Raw genomic sequence first — 17,235 nt, forward strand, 5'->3', positions numbered from 1 at the left:
AATCAATACAAATGTTCTCTATGCTTTCTATATTACATATACTTTATAGTACTGATTCTACTTTTATGTATACTATACAAATGGTTCATGCATTCCCAATACCAGTTCTTTAATCGACTGTTGGTAAGTGGACAAATTGACCAATAAAAACTTTAAGAGACCAATTATCACGTTAACATTTTAAAGCAATTTACCTGGGCCATTCGGGAGACTACATATAGCCCCCAAATGAGACACCTGCCACTGGGAGAGCTCTCGCCACTGCAGCTTGGGGAATCAGGGGTTAAGGGATTTGGGAGTCCGCAACGAAAACGAAAATAATTTCACCGAAATTCCCGCCTGTTGACCATGGCAACCAGAAATGACGGAATTGCTCGGCCAGACGCAGATTCCAGCCCCCTTTTGCGAACCCGACTTCCCACCCAATCCACCATAAGCCGCTTAAAAATCTGAAAAGGAAAAAATCCTGCGAAAATATAAGGAAGAGAAGGACCCTTGGGGTGGTATTTTCACCGGACAGAAAGGGGTCGCAGAGAGAGAGAGTCATTCAAAAATCGCACTCGAAACTCATTACAACAAAAGGTGCTTCATCAGGGAAAGGTACCAATACAAGGACTGGTGTACCGGTACGGTGAGGCCCACTTAAGACCACCCGCGGGCCGCCGCCCGTAATCAACTCTTTGCCATTGCGCTGCAGTTACCTTACCCTTTCATTCTGCTCTCTGTAGCGGTTTGTCGAACACCTCTGATTCCACTGAAAGGAAATCAAGGGGAAATCAAATATTAATTTCTTAAGTGCAGAAATAACTATAATATGAAACTAAATACAATTTAAAAATATATCATTACATTTTAGAAACATTATTTTTGGAATTTTCAGATATTCTTTGACATTAAATTTTCAATTAATTTCTCCTTGTGCAGGGCTCCCTTTTCGTTCTCGGGCACCGTATATAAGGTAAAAAAGTTGTGAAAAGAACAATGGATGACACGACACTCCTGCAGCATTGCACCTCCTGCCGTCACCGCTGCCGGCCCTGGAGCTCTTCCCGAGGTCCACACAGCCCCACCCGCAGTACCCGCCCCTGGAAGCATTCTGCTCCTGTCAGCCTCACAATGCCAGGGCACTTAAGCCATTGCTTTTTGATGCTTCCAGCCCTGCTTCGTTCGGTTGTGGATGTGGATGTGGGTGTGGATGTGGGTGTGGGTGTGGGTGTGGCCAAGGGGGATGGGTTTTAAGGAGGTCCTGGAAAGGGAATGGGAACAGGGCTGATTGTCCCAGTTTCCGGTGTCCTCCGTGTGGGGATTTTTCTCATTTCGCTTTGAGAGTTCAGCGTGTCAGGGGGCGAAACCCATTTGCCTGTCTTCTAAAAACTCCCTCCCCGCCTTCGATATATGTGTGTCTGTGTCCGTCTAGCTGTCGCTTTCCAGCTCCCTTCCGCTCCCAGTCACTTATTCTCTTTGTGTGTTTTGGGCCCCTGGTCACGTGGACAGGTACCAATAATTCTGATAATGCACACAGGACAAAACAAGGGATGCCTATTTTGATTGCTTAATAGGCATTATAAATCGAAATTTATTTTCACATGCTAGATTTAAGGAAATATGAAAAATATATTGTATTGTTTGAGAAAATCGAATCTGGAAATCTAAAATGTTTTTAGATAGTTTTTTATTGATTGCAAATTATCTTTATCGATGTTTTGAAGGTATAAAGAAAACTCTCTCGTATATGGGTAAAATAATAACAATCACTTTAAATGGTTATATTCTTTAAATTGGAAATTTTCAAGTAAGAAATGGGGATAACGTGTTTTTTAAAAAATCCTTAAATATATATTACAGGAAGAAAACCTTTAAAAATGAAAATAAATAAATAAAAGTACAAAATATATTCAAGTGTTTGCTGCAGTTTCCCATCGCCTGCAGTCGACTGGCTCCTTCTCAGTTTCAACTCCTGCATCCGTTGACGTTGTCAGCAGGTACATAGATGTCCTGGCTAGGACTCGACATTGTCCCTAGTCCGTATGATGTCCCAGTCTGCCCGAGTGTGTGCGAGTGTGTGAGGTGTGTGTACGACAATGATGGCGTTGGCATTGACGTCATTGGCATTGGCGTTGTTTGCACGCCGGCGTTTGGCATTCAACCTAAGACTAGACGCCGGGCCAAGGGATGAAGTCCTGCTCAAATGCAGCCCCATTATTTATGCTTTTTAGGTACGTGATATCAACAGAGGGTGGGGGAGGCCTCCGTTATCTACCTGGCAGGTGAAGTCGGACCTCACCCCCCTTCGATTATGCCTGCAAACATCTTCAATTTGCAGTTGTCGTACATTTTAATTGTTATTGTTATGCATCCCTGGGTCCAGGGATGCCCTCAGTACGATCCACAGGATAATTGTCCTTCAGATGGCTTTTAATTTGAATGGGCAGCATTTGAGTGTCCCTTTGTCCGGCAATTACTTAGCATCAGATTCAGGATCAGGCCCATAACCAGCAGCAGGATTCAATAAGCCAAGAGCTTGGGGCAAGGATTTTTCATTCATTTTCATTTTAGTAGAAGATATAGTCGGGCCAGAGTGATGTGAAAGTTTATTTTACGACTTCGTTGCATTTTCTAAATATTTAAAACATTCTATCATAGGTTTTTTATTTAAAACCCTAATTAATTGGGACATATCCTTGAGAACTGCATTCCCCTTTTTTGCAACCTCTCAGTAATTGTTCAATGATTTATTCATTGCCCCTTCATTGTCGGTTGAGCAAATTGAAAAGAAACCCGAAAAAAGTTTCCCAGTCATAATTAAACAATTCAATAATACAATGGAAATGGAATATCCTTGGGGCACCAAGTTTTCCTTGGCCCATTCAAATGATGCTTGAAAACGGGTAAGGAGCAGCCGGAGATAGAGAGATAGTTGGGAAAATCGTGGCTGAAGAGGGGGCGGTGTTCGAAAACTTATAACAGAAATTCAATAGGGCATGCAATTCAAGAAATTATTGTGCAATTTCAATAACTTTCCAATTGGGTTTTCAATTTGCTGCACTCTTTTTATGCCATTTTTTTTGGGTATTGAAAACTTTATTTTATCTATTTTGCGGTAGGACCTCCTCCAGAAAAGAACTTTAACAACTTCTCTTCTTCATCGTCATCTCCGCCATTGTGCGAAGAAATTGACGATTTCCGTTTTATGGAGAGCAGTTATTCGAGAGGCGGTCAAGAGGGTCGAGTTGGCCAAATTATGACCGTGTCTGGGACTCGGGGTTATACCTGAATAATAATCACAAAATATGGCGCCATTGGGCTGCAACTTTGAGGGGCTTAACTAGGCAAACAATTCTTTTAGTATGGCGATGCATAAAAATTGCATAAGATATCTGGCTCAGGCCATAAGCCGGAATGCAAACAGCCAAGTACTCGACTGGGCCAAAAGGCAAACAATGCAATTTCAATGTTCTGCCAAACACACCGCTCTCTCTCCGACTTTCCGCAAAAATATGCGGCATGGGATAACTTTTTCCTCGCCTTCCTCCATTATAAACATGAAAAACAGCGAGTAAACTTGTTGAAAAAACACGGCAAGAAGCACCAAGATACCTTGGCCGGGTAATGCATGAAAACGAAAGACATGATATATCCACTAAATGTATAGCAAGAGAGACACTGAAAGACATTCCATACATTCTTTATAAATCAAGAAATAAATATAAGATTTGCAGTTAAATCAATGAAATGTCTTGCCATTCGGCTCACTAGTTATTTGTTGAAATACAACTAACCACTTGTGTAAATAGTTTACTTTATAGTTTGATTTATTGAAAATCTCTTCAGTGTAAGTTTACGTATGTTTGTGAGGCATTTGCATTTGGCCGGGTGCTGCATCGGCCGAGATATGTACGTGCGCGTATCTAACAGATACTCGTTCTTGGCCGTAGTCTGAAGTTTGTCTGTGGCCGTGGGCAAATTTTGCCGTCTTAAAAGGTAAGTTTCCGCATTGAAACAATATTTGCGCTTTACATTCTGCTCCCGGGGATTCTGTACTTTCGGGGATGCTATGAGATGGCATGGGCTGTGGTTGAAGTGGGTGGATACAGAGGCCGTGGTGGTGGTGGTGGTGGGGCATTGTGGGGTGGTTGCTAGCCACTCATGTTGGCCAGCACGTGCCGCGGCTTTCGCAGTTTCGCAGTTTGGCCTAAACCAAAACCATTAATCAAACAATTAGAGCTGCGAGGAGTTCGAACAAGCTTCAGCCCTTTCCTCGTCGTGGTCTTCCTTGGGGCGAAGCCCCGCCCTTTCATTTGCATAAATTATGGCTTCATAATAACCGCTATTTATAATTTTCGACGCGGCTGCAAATGCGTCTACGGGGGTGTTTGTCAAACCCGCCCCACGTCAACACCCCCGGCAAACACTTGAGGTGCTTGAAAAGGATTTAACTTAATGCTAGTTGTTGGGTCACTTCTAACGGGTGGAGAGTCTATTGTTAAACCAGGTAGAGTGTGAACTCTGATAGAGGGATTTATTGGTGGGCTTTAACATTTAAAAGGAAAACCGGGGGACAAAATCAATATATTTACATGGTTTGCTTTAAGAATCAGGTAGCTAAGTCTATGAACTGGTTGAAAATGTATTAGTTTTTAGGAAATGCAACCCTACAGTAAGCACTTAGTTTTAACTGTTTTATTATATAAATAAATATATATTTCTGTACAAATCAATTGTAAAGTGACACCTTACGAGATCGTTGCCACTTTATTTTTATCTTTTCTCATCCACTAAAACACATCCTCCTTCAACCTGTCATCTCCCATCAATCTCTGCCTTTGCTTAGCCTCCTTCGAGAATGTGTTCATATTTTTTATGCAAATTTGGTAAACCATTTCAAAGGCAGCATACTCGATTACCTTGATGCACATTTACATGCCGAATGAAATTAATTCATAAATAACAAGACCTAACACGAGTTTAGTCGAGCAACACAGCCAGAGAGGCAAACAAACAAACAAATATATGAGAATTATGCAAATGATATAAACGCTAAAATCAACTTGGGCCTTTTCAATGAAATTTCCACGGGGCACAAGGCACGGAGTCGGAGCTCGAAAAGGATTCCCACATTCACATGCCACTTGCAAGGGGCAGCAACGAGAAGGGAAGCTCCCGATTCAGGATGGGAAAAACGGCGGCGGCAAAGACGGCCCGAAAGTCTTTCGAGCGGGAAAGCGAAAAACCCGCAAATGAAATGAAACGAAATGTTTGCATAAACGATTTAATCGAATTCCAATGCAAATTCAGTTAAATTTCATTTCCCGTACGGCGAGACTCTATGGAGCTGGGCTTGTGCGGGCGGCGGAGGAAGCTGGCATTCCGGTTCCGGAAATTAGCATAACACTCGCGGTAATACAATAAAAAGAAAAGGATACAGATGCCTGAGATATCCTGGCTGGCAAACGAAACGAAACGAACACGGCGCCAGGCCAAGTGTAAAGTTCATTTTCAAATTGCTGATATACGAAATTGAAATAGGAAGCCTGCTTTTTCCTTCCAAAGGAAACCCATTGCGAAGGATGACGGGGAAATTACGAAAAGGAAGGAGTCTAAGGGTATATTGGAATTGAATAGAGATTTGTGCTGCTATACTTATGGATGTCCTTAAGAAAACCTGATAATTTGTAATGGATTTCAATGATATTTTGATTTAATTATACAACTCGAATATGGTTTGAATATTTATAAAGAGAGGTAATAGGGTATCCAACTATCCGCCTTTCGCTTATCCTTTTGCTTGATCTCTTCAAGGAAAACCCCATTTTCCGCAGAAGCATCGTTTATATTTATGGGAATTCTTTTTGCTTGTCAGATTTTTTTCTTTTCTTTTTTTTAATTTTGTTTGCTTCTCCGCTGGTCGCTTACCTAATAGAGCGACTCAATTAATGAGGCAAAGTTTTTCCGGTCTCCGCTTTCCCGCGTTTACCATTCCAACATGCATTGGCCGAGCTTTGCTGTTCGCCAGGAACTTTAATGAAATCTTGACACGGACTCTAGGTAGGACCTAAGTACTCCAGGGATCGCCACTCCCCGAAAAAGGCCCCCTTTCCAGGCAATTGTCGCGCAATGAATTTTATTTTGCTCTTTACAAGTTGTAAAAAATTAAGCAAAGAAAGGAGGCACAAACTTGGATTTCCTTGTTTTCTGTTTTCTTTTTTTTAACAAGTTGTTGGCAAAAAGCCAGGAACTTTATATGGCATGCCCATAAAGGGAAAACTTCCCCTTGAGGAAAATCCGTTAGCCGAATGAAAAAAATAGTCGGGGAAAAACTTTATTTGCCCGCTCCCGTTGCATATTCAAAGCGCTCTCTCTCTCTCTCTCTGTTTTCCTCGCCATATCCCTGTCCAGTTGCGTCCGGGTTTCCTCGTTTTCCCTGCTTTCCACTCCATTTTCGTGGTCTCTGGTCGCGCATTTCCGTTACATGCCAAACACTTTTGGCCTTTGTCCCGGGACCACAAAAGTCACCGCCTGGCGCATACAAATTAATCATTCGGTCAAAAAGGTTTGAGTGCGAGCGATTTCGCGAGCACGAAAAGTAGAAGGAGTGCGTCGTCCTGGGCTCTGCCCGGCAATATTCTCGCCAGTTTTTGGATCTCAGCGGTCCTTGGGATTCCCATCACGTACGCGACGTTTTTATGATATACCAATTTTGACATAATCCACGTGGATTACGAGCCAATACTCGTGCCTGCATGCATATAGATTTTAGGGCCAAAAGCGAAGTTGGCTTTCGTCATTCGATTTGCTGTTTTTTTGGCACTCTCTTCACGATGAGTGTCGTCCTAAGTTGATTGAACTATTTCCGGCTTCGCACTTTGATCCATGTCCCAACAGGGATCTCTTATTGCAGGGCCCATATTTGATTTAATGCTGGGATATAGCTTCTAAATTGTATTAAACATATATGTATTGAGATAATATCTTACTATTTAAAGATATGGGAATATCAAATGACTGAAGTTTAAGCTGTAATGCTTGTTTTTTGTGATTTTTAAGGTTTTCACTTTAAATTGTTACTTTCAAATGTACATATCCTTTTAGTCCTTTCTTTTTGTTGTTCCTAATCGATTTAACAGAGCGACCATAATAGTTTCAATGTATTCCCTTCACCCTTTTTTTTCCCCCTTTTCAGTTACCATTTAACCCCATCGCGTTAGCCACTTGTAATTTCATTTTGCATCATAATTTCATTCCAGCACTTGGCACTAGCCACTGCAATGGCAAAGGTTAATGCACCATTTGACTGTCTCCTCTTTGGCCGTTTCCGGTGAGTGTTTTCAAGTGCAAATGTCCAGGGGGATGCAGTTACTAATAGCTACAGGGAATGAGGTACAGGAGTTAGTGGGAGAAGGTGTAAAGCAATGCTAAAGCCAGCGACAACAACGCCATCATCCTCATCAACAGCTGGCTGAAACCCTCGTACGGCATATGACAAAGTTTAAGTGCTTGCTAAATCCATAGATTTCATGCTGGCATTCGTGGCAAACATGGCCACACATTGTGCGAGACAACCGGCAACGCCAACCCAAACACCAACCCAAACACCAACACCAAACACCAACGACCAACAACGACAGCGACAAACAACGAGGTGTTGGGTAATGTGCCTGCAACAACAAGAAGGCAGTAGCAACAATTGTTGCAACAATAGTATCGCATTTCAGTGTTTTTACTGTGGCATAAAAACAAAAGGCAAAAGCCGCAGTCAAACAGCGAACTAACACCGAGAAGCAACAAAGGCATCACAAGTGCAACTACAACAGTAGCAACATGAAACAAATGCAGCAGGTTGATAACTTGAATCGACTCTTGAAATACCTAGTAAATAAAATACCTAGTAAATAATTGACTTAACTATATGCTATTTCAACAACTAATATTTGACGTTATGATAAATATAAAAATTATATTTTAAGTCATGTAAAAATTATATCTCATTCCTATCAAAGTTCATTTAACAGGTATCATCAGCTAAAAATAGTGCTTAAGAGGTTTAAGATCTAAACCATTGCAATGCAGCATTCTTTTATTAAATCCTTGATCCATGATTTCAAAGAATTACTTTAAAGTTATTTTATATTGTTCTCATTTTGGTTTAAGGTAAAAAAAGGTATAAATATTTATTTTCATCATGTGCAAGTATCCCGATAAAATATGCAACCCGTAGAGTACCAGGTATAACCAGAACAATTCTCGTTTCGCAGTCTGGAAAAGTTTTTATTCCCCTCCCGCTGCAACTCTCCCCTCCCTCTCTCCCTACTTCTCCGGCTGATGGCTGCACGTAATTTTGTTTTTGTCGCGACGCAAATATGTTGGCCATAACAAGGAGCCCCCTCGGTCTTACCTTAACCTTACTGCGCGCAGGACTGGGCGCCACATCATCGCACTTGTCACTTTAACCTTGCACGGCCTGTCAGTGGCACCCTCGCTCCATCTCTGTCTCTGGGGTCTGAAAATTTGCGCAAAGCGGCATGGAAAATGAAAAGAAAAGCCATAAAACCAAAGACGACGCGGCGAGAAAGCAAACAACGCCGAAAGAATAAAAAAAAAAAAAACAGAATGACGGTGAGCTGCGAAAGACAAAATGTTGCAAAAAGATAACTGAACGAAGTACAGTTTCCCTAACTACAAAAATATGACAAGAATATGTATGACTACACCTAGAGATATTTAAATCAACTTTCAGAAAAATCAGTAATATGGAACAAAAACATACTAACTCTAATTCACTCAAATAACCATTTATTAAACTTAAAATTGTGAGTAACCCTTGTAATGCTTTCTGATGCTGGTAAAAGATAATCGAGGGTTAAGATCAGGTTATTTATATATATAAATATCAAACAGCAGAAATACACATCTTAGTCTTATATCAATTTAAATGCTTATAGTAATTAGAAAATAGTTAAATCACTTCATAACTTTTAAAAACAGTTTAAAAAGAATTTCCGGGCCTTCTTAAATTTATCAAAATACCCCATTTTCAGTGAGGGTATTCGAATCGAGCACGAAAGGAGCGTAAATATGCCTGTCATCATTTTGACATCAGCTTCCTGATGCCGGCACAGAGTGGTGGGGTATGGGTAGTTTTCAGCCAGGCCATTACCATAACTATAATGCATATTTCAGCATCGAAGTCAAACATAAGACCTGCTCCGCAGAGCCTCCTCATCCGCCCCATCTCATCGTGTCATCATCATCATCAGCATCAGCTTCAGCATCAGCATCAGGAGGAGAGTGACGGGAACGATTCCCGCTGTCTACTTGGGGCCTCCTGCCACATCGTGTTGCCGTTGTGGAAAATCCCTGTATCACTTTCGCTTGCGCCCCTGTTGACAATCTCGGTTTCAATGTGTGTCCACACGCCAGGTCCACCCACATCCACCCCAGCAAGCCAATCCGCCAACCTTATTCCCTTTCACATTTAGTGTCTGGGAACATGCCTGGGCATATTTATGTCCGCTTTCCTTGTTGTCTTTGCCTCAGACCCGTGAACGAATGGCAAGGTTTTAGCATAAAAGTTTATTGAACTAACGCTAAATAGATGGCATCGCCTTAGCCACAACCAGGGAAGCCCCTTTTTAGAAATATAATGGTTCCTTAAGGAATATCTGTAGGTTATGGGATCTCCCAGTATACGTATGAGTAACGTTATAAAAATAAAAAAATAAATAACTTATAAGAAAGAGAAAATTCATGTTTTCATTCATTATTCGTTATAGAACTTTTTGTAAGACCTTCTTCTAAATAATTATAATTTTGAAACAAGGCAGTGACCAGAAAATCTATTTTAGTTCAAACATACTTTAATACGGCCTCTTTCACTGTTGAGTTCATAAGTGTGTAGAAATTAATTTAATCACACTTTAAATTTACTGCTTAATGCATCAAATATATTAAATAAACGCAGCGTAAAATCCATTTATTAGTCTTTAATACATATATTCGTTTTGATTGAATTAGTCTACTTATTCGCAATTTTTCTTTAACTCAGTGTTTTTTTGTACAAATACAATTTTCATTAACACGAACAGCCGCAAAAATAATGCAGTTTTTATTTTGATACCCTAGCGTACTGAAAAAAACAATGAATAAAATTAATTAAACGTCAGCTTAAGCGACATATCAGTGCAGCATTAATAAATAACCAGCGAAAAAGGGTTAAATAAATAAAAACAACAAAAGACCACAAAAAAAAAACAACTAAAAAAAGAGTATAGCAGAAAACAAAAAAGACAAAACAAACAACTTTCATGGAGGCCATAAACAACAAACTAATTAAATATGCATGCAAAAAAATTTATTTATTAATATAAGCATAAAAATAGCGAATAATGACTACCCTAAAAAAAAAACGTTGACAGTTTTTATGATATCCGGAAGAACGGAAACAAAAACCGTATAAAGCACTTGATTGATCAAACAGCCCGAAAAGATAGGCTACGTTTTTTGAATGCGTTTCAATACGCATGCCAAGGCTCATCTTTCGCCACAAAAACTGATAGCTAAATAAATTAAAACATTTTAAAGCTGCAATTTAAGCCAATATCAACATATTTTCAATAGTTAACCTTTCATTGTTAATTGATGAGGGTAGATTGAAACACAACTTTCATTCTTTTGTTTCGACTTTTCACGAAAAACAAGGTTAATGAACGGTTTTCATTTAAACTAAAGAGCAAGCACTCGGCATCAGTGAATATATATAGTTTGGTTTGCTTGCACAATATATTATTCAAAGAATGATTCTCTTACAGTAAACATTATTTAATTATTTTAAATATATTAAAACAACTTTAAGACAACTTTGAAATAAATGGACATTCCACTAAAAAGGAACTTAATTTAAGTTATGGCTTTCAAAATTGAAGGAACAACCCCTGGAAGGCATGTGCAAAACAAATATTTTGTTCGTTAGCGTATTTAATATTCCGCAGCCTAATTAGCATACAATTTCCCCCCATTTTCCTGCACACTGCATTCCTCTTTATTTATCGCCACCGCCCAAACACTTTGGCCAAATTAAATTGTCAATTATTGGCAAACAAGCCACTGGGCGGCTACTAGCGAAAGTCATACCCAGGCCCATAAAGTAATGAGGACAACCTCCGATGTGGCACGCCCCCGAAAACCACAGAGTCGTGCATTTGTTTGCTTGTTGGTTGAATGAAAAATATGCAAGCTGCAACCGCAGCTTTAACCAGCACCCGACGCATTTGTCATTCTTGGGGCCAGGACACCGAGCACACATAGGACACACAGGACACACACACCGCTCCAACACAAACAAATATATGCAGACGAGGGGGGGGATTGAAAAAGAGAGAAAGTCCTAGGAGAGGCATTCGCAACCGTTTGCCAATATTCAAATGGCAAAAAGTCAGACATATTCTCATTAACATAAAACATAAATATTTACTTATGCCACATTCACATACAGACACACACCCACATTCTCTGGACATTTCTATTTGAGTTGGTCGAAAGGGATTTCCCGCTTTCCTGCAGACATTTCCATTGCCTTTTGCATTTTTACGCCATTATGAAGTGCTGTCTGAGGGCTGCGGCGGGGTGAAATGTGTGCTAAAATGCCATTTCCATAAATGCAAATCAGTTTGTTTACCTCACCCCATGCATACATATATATCTTCCACAAATAGTTATAACTTTTGAGGCGTTGCTACCCGCCGAATAAATTTATTCCACTTCTTATTCACTTTTTATGTTTGTTGGCCAAGTTGATGGTCTTCCCATCCTGCAAGGGAGGGGCGTGGCCAAAGTGCAACATGCAACGAAATTGATATTCGCTGGTTAGTTATGGGTTGCACGTAATTGAAGATGCAACGGATTGGCTTTGCTCGATGGTGTAGCTTTTGGAATTGAATTTTTATTAACAGATTTTGCGATAGGTTACACTGGGCGTGTAATCAAATTACTGAAGGCTTACTAGAAAGAATGCAGCCAATATGTCTCAAGATCAATTAGGATTAAGCCAAGGATATCTGTTATATCACGGAAGAACTATAATAGTTTCAATAGAAAGGGTGAGAGAACATTATAATTTCAAATCACAGGGTGTAGAGTCATTCACCCATTATTCTCTACCCGTAGAGGAAAAGTAAGCTAATTGCTAAGAGCGCCATAATCGTTTGCTTATCGGTAAAAGTAATCGAGGTTACGCCCCGTACATTAACATTTCATTCAGTCAATACCCTTTGAGTACACATACACATAGTGAACCCCTGCCATATCATTATAATCCATGTCTTCATTCAATGTTCGGCTGAAAAACAAAAAAGAGAAAGGAACACCAACAAGTGGGGACACGTACCACCATCATTAAATCAGAAACCAAACAAAATATTATAGACCGAACTGAAAAACGAACCGCAGACACACACACACACTTTGGTAGAGGAAAACCAAAAACCAGACTGGACTTGGGACCCAAAAACAAAAATAACAAGAGCTCGTGGAAGGAAGACGAGACTATTGCAACAACGCCCAAGTCATTAGAATTCCTTTTTGGAAAATTTTATGCACAAAACTTGGCAAAAAGGAGCAGTGCAAAGGGAGCGAGACCAAAAAGCAAAACGAATTTCATTAAATTAGACGTAACGGAAACAAAGTCGTTAAAACTTGGCAATCCCCAAAGGAAGGTACCCACATACATACATATATCCCCCTCTTAAAATGCAATGCTAACGATCCACCAAACGAGCATTTGTCGCAGTGTGAGTGTGTGCATGGGTGTCGAGGGCTTAAAAGGGGGCTCCACAGGACTCCTCAATGCGTAGCACATTGTCCACTTGGCGCTCTTGGGCCTTGGACACTAACCAACCGACCCATACAATGGCATTTTAATAAAACTCTGGCGAAAATCCCATAACAGGACCACCACACTCCTGTACCCGCAAACACACTTTAACAACTTTCGTGAGCACATTTAAAGCGGCGAGAAGGTAACATTTCTGGATTGTATGACAAACTAGTGATACCTCTTTGGGGATATAGTTATTATTAATTTACGAAACCATAACGGATAAAAAAAGGTAAAGTTATCGTGGATCAAATCGCTTGACTTACCTATTATATATTATTTAATCGAATTATATTATATTATATTTAAGGTGGTGTTACATCTGACTTCTTTTTCTCTCTAGTTATTTATCTTATTATATATTATTATATTATATTTTTGACAGACAGAGGTATATTATCCAACATTTAATAGAATTAGGAAAGGAGGAAGTTCACTTCGAAGAGCTTGACAAGGATATATACTTTTAAAACCTTAAAGGATTCATTTAATAACTTCGTTATTGTTTAACATATCTCTTAAAATGTTATTTATACAAATTAACTTAACATAAGATAGACATAGTTCTGACCTAATATTACTTTCTACTAAAAAGATATATTTACAAATAGATAGTAGAATACCCCATTTCAATTCAGTTCACTTATGTATACCCTGTAACTAATGCACATAACTACCTTCCTTTTCCATATGCATTAGAAGACAGATCCGTTGGCCACGTTTGAGAATCAAACCGAAACCAGTTTAGTTACTGCCGTCCGTACTCATTGCATTGCGACCCTCGAGAGCATTGTCTGCTAATAGAGACTTGACTGAAGTGTGTTCCTGGCTGTGTGCTGGAAGGGATTCAAATGGATCCACATCCACCCCAGTTGGCAGTGGTGCAGTCCCTGTGACCCATGCTCATTTCATGCAATGGCAAATTGCCATTTTTAGTTGGCCATTCGATGTAACCGAAACTGGCTACCATTTCGACCATTGCCATCCTACAAATTAGTATAATAAAACGTTTCATAAAGTGGAGCTATACACTTGGGGAAACAATGGCAGAGGGGTGGACTTTTCACATTTGGCTTGGGTTTCAGTTTTAGGTTAGGTCCTTCTTACATCGCTGTCTTCTTGATTCGTTTTAAAAGAAATGAAAGCTAGAGGTATATTGTTTTTAGAGAGGTTTTATATACCATAGTATCTGAAAATAGGTAACAAAATCTCAAGTATATATCCTATCCTAGAGATATATATTTTTAGTTTTTTCTATGCTAAGAAATTTAATTATATTAAATACGACAACGGGTACTTCTTAGTCGAAGCCTTGGACTATTGTGCGTTCTTTTTTATGCTCGTTTAATAGTTTTGTTTGCATTTTTGTGCTGGAAGCTCTTCTTCTTTACGGCCACTAAGTATCCATTACATAACGAGGCGGGTTTCTGTTCAGTTCAAGTGGGGCGGAGACCCCCTCTTTACGCCTCCACCCCAGCTTTGGGATATTTATTACAACGCTGCTCCGAAAATGTCATTCGAAATTGTATTATCCTCTGGCAGCGCGAGTCTAAGGGGCGTCAATGTCCTTAACTTCTTTGAAATTGTCGCCATATTTTGCAATTAGAATAGACGTGGAATAGGGGAGAAATTGGGAGGAGAAGGCAGCAGGCAGGATCTAAGGAGGATGACAGCGACGGCAAAGGCGACGTCTGACACATTCAAGAAATTACAACGGCAAAGGCCCGCGGCAAAGGACTCACAAAAGGCGTCCAAAATGTATTTTATGGCCTGTTGAAATGTCTCGCGCTTTGTCTCCGCATTGTCCTTTCCCCGCACTCCCCGCCAAGTGTCCAGGTTGTCATGTCTCCTTGGTCCTGGAGGATATATACATTCCTCATCCTTAGGGCCGGGGGGGCGGGTAATGTGTTGATTGAATAAACGAGTTGTAAAAAGTTGAGCAATAAACCGATTTTATGAATAGATAGATATAAGAAAAGGCAAAGAAGAATTATATGCTTGGCAATATTTATTATTGTGACTTACTAATAAAATGTTGTAATTAAACGGAATTTCTTCCTTCTTTGCTTTAATACAATTATAAAAAATATCACAAATGGTATTTGTATTTAAATATCGCCTGTGTAAAATTATATTCAGTTACAAATACATTTTTAAAAACCTCTCAGTATCCATTTAAGACCATGTCTTGCAAACTTTGCTCTACTTATATGAAAATTAAATTTAATATTTGCAAGGTCCTTGGTCCTGGTAACTTGGCAGTCACTCTCCAAACAGGTAACTTTACTCCGAGTGACTTCCATTTGTCCGGGCCACCCCTCTGCCACTCCTCAAGCTCATTTATTTTAATGCATTTTACTAATTACTCACCAAAGGCAGAAGACGAACAAGAACAACTGGCCAAGAAACAAGAAGTTGAAGTGGCAGGAGCACCCGGAGAAGGGTAAATTAAACTTTTTGACTAACTCTACATGTAAGTTTAGCCATTTAAAGCCGAAACCACGGCCAGCATTTCATTTACTAGCCAAAAGTTTCTGTTGGGGGCATTTAATTAGTGTGTATGTACCGAGAACTCGACTTCTGGGGAGAAAGTAGACGGGAAATGTGTAATCAACCCTTGAGGGTCCCCAATCCCAGTTAAGCTGTGCTGGCCATTTTCAATTAAGTTGTGAATGTGTACGGGGGGAAAATGCCAAGCAAAAAAAGTCAAAAGAGTCGAGAAATCAAAAATAACATAATGGACAAATTAAAATGTTGGCTCTGCCTTACAATATACGAAAATTCCCCACTAGATTTTCCCGAATTTTTTGTTTTCTCCTCCCCAAAATTCCTGGACATTGTTCCTATTGCGATTCTCTGTCTGCAGCACTTACATTTTTGCCTTCGCTATCCATTGGGGAGTCTAAATGAAATTGGTTTTGCACAGCCAACAAAAGGCAATTTACAAAATTTCTTTGCTTTGCATTCTGTGCCCTAAAAAAGATCGAAGGTGTGGAGGCAGAGCTCACTTGTTTTAGAGAATACTCAGGAAAAATGCTACTTCTAGTGTTTTAAAAGTGCTGTCAATTTCATTACTTTGATTTTTCACTGACAATTTTGAAAATAGGTAAAATTTTAAATGGAGAAGAATATTAAACAACAGTACTTCTGGTAATTGTTTACGTTTGGTTTGAAGGTAACATTTTTAAAAACTTAAAGCAACCTACAACCGATCCTATGAAATGTATCACAAACCTGTCCGGAACCTCATAATTTCCAAACTAAAAGTTCCCCTTATTCCCCTTATGATGATATTCTGTTTTGGATTTTTGTGGCCACGAAATGGTCCTGGCTAATCTCATCGAATGGCTTCAGCATAATTTTCTTATCGACGGACATCGGAAACGAGACTGGTCACAGTTCCAAATACATAGCTTCCGCTGAATTTGTCCTCATTTTCCTCTGGCTGGTGGAGGAGCAGGCCACTCCATTGGAGTCCATGGAGCATTTTTATGGTCACTCAAATGCGCATAAAACTTTGTCCCCGCATGTGAGAGTGTCTCTTTCTGGTCTTTTACGACTTTTTTCTGGCGTTGCTCTGTTCTGCCAAAAGCTGCTGATTAAACTTTATGGCAAATTTGCTGAATCAGTGCTTCCTGCTCCTGCTCACACACTCCACTGACTAAATACAATCAAATCAAAAATTCCAGTCCTCACAGCACAGCGGCAATGTTTTTACGATGCACCACAATTTGTGGAAACTAATTTTGTGCAAATATTGCTAATAAGGCGGCTATTTATATTCACTTACAGTGGCGTTTTAAAGTTTGATAAAGGGATAGTTTAGCTATATTTCAAGTAAACTATTTAAAACAATTTATAAATAAATAGGCTAAATAATAATAACAGCACTGTAACATGCTTAATTTATACATTTCCATATAAGAAAGGACATTGATACTTGTTTAACCGTATACGGCTTTCCTTTCCAAAGTTTATGATACTTACTCTACACGCACATGTTGCTAGCATCCCACATCCCGCCCGTACAATAACAAATTCAATATAAAATTATTTACAAAATGCATTTAAATTTTATTTGTCACATGTGTTACACGAACATGGAGCACTGGGACGACGGGAAAAAAGGAAACTTTTTAGTTGTCGTAATGGGAGGGAGCGCTTTGCAGCATTATCCGGCTGTGTCATTGTCCTGTTTTGTCCACATCCTCGGCTCGATACCGGGGGCAGCAGCTGGCTAAACAAATTGAGAATTGATTCTTTATAGACCATTAGTTTTGATTATACAATAGTTGGTGGGACCGAGTGGGTGGACCAAGGACCAAGGAAAGGTCTTTTCGGCTAGACGACATTCAATTGAACGCTTC

This window comes from Drosophila serrata, unplaced genomic scaffold, assembly GCF_035046125.1.
Source record: "Drosophila serrata isolate PLE 108 unplaced genomic scaffold, ASM3504612v1 contig_245, whole genome shotgun sequence".
Classification (NCBI taxonomy): Eukaryota; Metazoa; Arthropoda; class Insecta; order Diptera; family Drosophilidae; genus Drosophila; species Drosophila serrata.